This window comes from Saccopteryx leptura, chromosome 8 (genome assembly GCF_036850995.1).
Source record: "Saccopteryx leptura isolate mSacLep1 chromosome 8, mSacLep1_pri_phased_curated, whole genome shotgun sequence".
Classification (NCBI taxonomy): domain Eukaryota; kingdom Metazoa; phylum Chordata; class Mammalia; order Chiroptera; family Emballonuridae; genus Saccopteryx; species Saccopteryx leptura.
The window spans coordinates 35,681,806-35,682,964 of NC_089510.1; positions in this window are offsets into that span (position 1 = coordinate 35,681,806).

Here is a 1,159-nt window from a genome sequence, read left to right on the forward strand (position 1 = left end):
ATAAAATGTAGCAATTTTAGGATTTAATAATTATTTTAAGATCAGAAATTAGTAATATATTAAAGAAATTCAATAATGTATGTGTGAAAGAATGAGTTTTTCCTACCAGTGTATGAAATTTTCATTAGACTTAGATTCACTGAAAGTGATTTTACCTCAAAAGGAGCCAACATATTCATTTTATAGATAGTTCAGAAAACAATATGAGTTATCAGAATAACATTAATATTCTTAAAAAGATCACAGCATCACTTATGTCTATCCAAACACTTAGTGATTGATTCATAAGTCCTTTCAATAGGTATTTCTCCAGTGATTTCTAGGGGCAAGACTGTTTTGGGAGCCCAGCACTGGACTAAACAGGCAAAGTTCCTGCTCTCATAGAGCTACTATTTCAATGAGGAGGAAAAGAAATAGAAATAAGTGAGATACTAAAAAATTAAGAATGCAAAGGGGAAGGAAGTACCAGACAATGGAGACTAAAATTTATTGAAGTGGTCAGGGAAGGGTGTAATGAAAACATATCCATTGAACAAAACTCAAAATTGTGGGTACAGAGATATCATAGGCAAAGAGATTTGCACAAGATAGATAAAAAACATAAATTAACAGCAACAACAAAGCAATATATACCCTGAGGAAGGAGCATGGAGCATATCTGTTATGTTTAGGAGTAGCAAAGAGGTAAGTATGGCTGGAGCTCACTGAAAGGAGGGCATAAGGTTAAAAAGTTAATATCAGGGCCTAATCAGGAGGTAGCAAAGTGAATAGAGTGTCAGCCTGGGATACTGAGGACCCAGGTTCAAAACCCTGAAGTCGAGAGTGACGTCAGAGAAAGGGCACCATAAAGAGCAATACTGATAAATCTCCCCAAAAATTCAACAAGATCTTCAACCAGATACAGAAAAATCTATCCTTGGAGCCTCCAGCAGTTCCACACTAAACGCGAAGGTATGATTGAGCGAAAAACTGACTAAATATATAATCAACCCTGAAGGAAATAAGATGGAGGAAGAAACACTCCGCCTTTCTCACTAACCAAAATAAGGGCTGCTTTCACTGGGACCTAGGAGTATAGGAACTGAGGCGGGCATAGGGTGTGAATAGTACCAGGCTGTGGCACAAACGTCCAAACCAGGCTGTGGCACAGACATCCAAG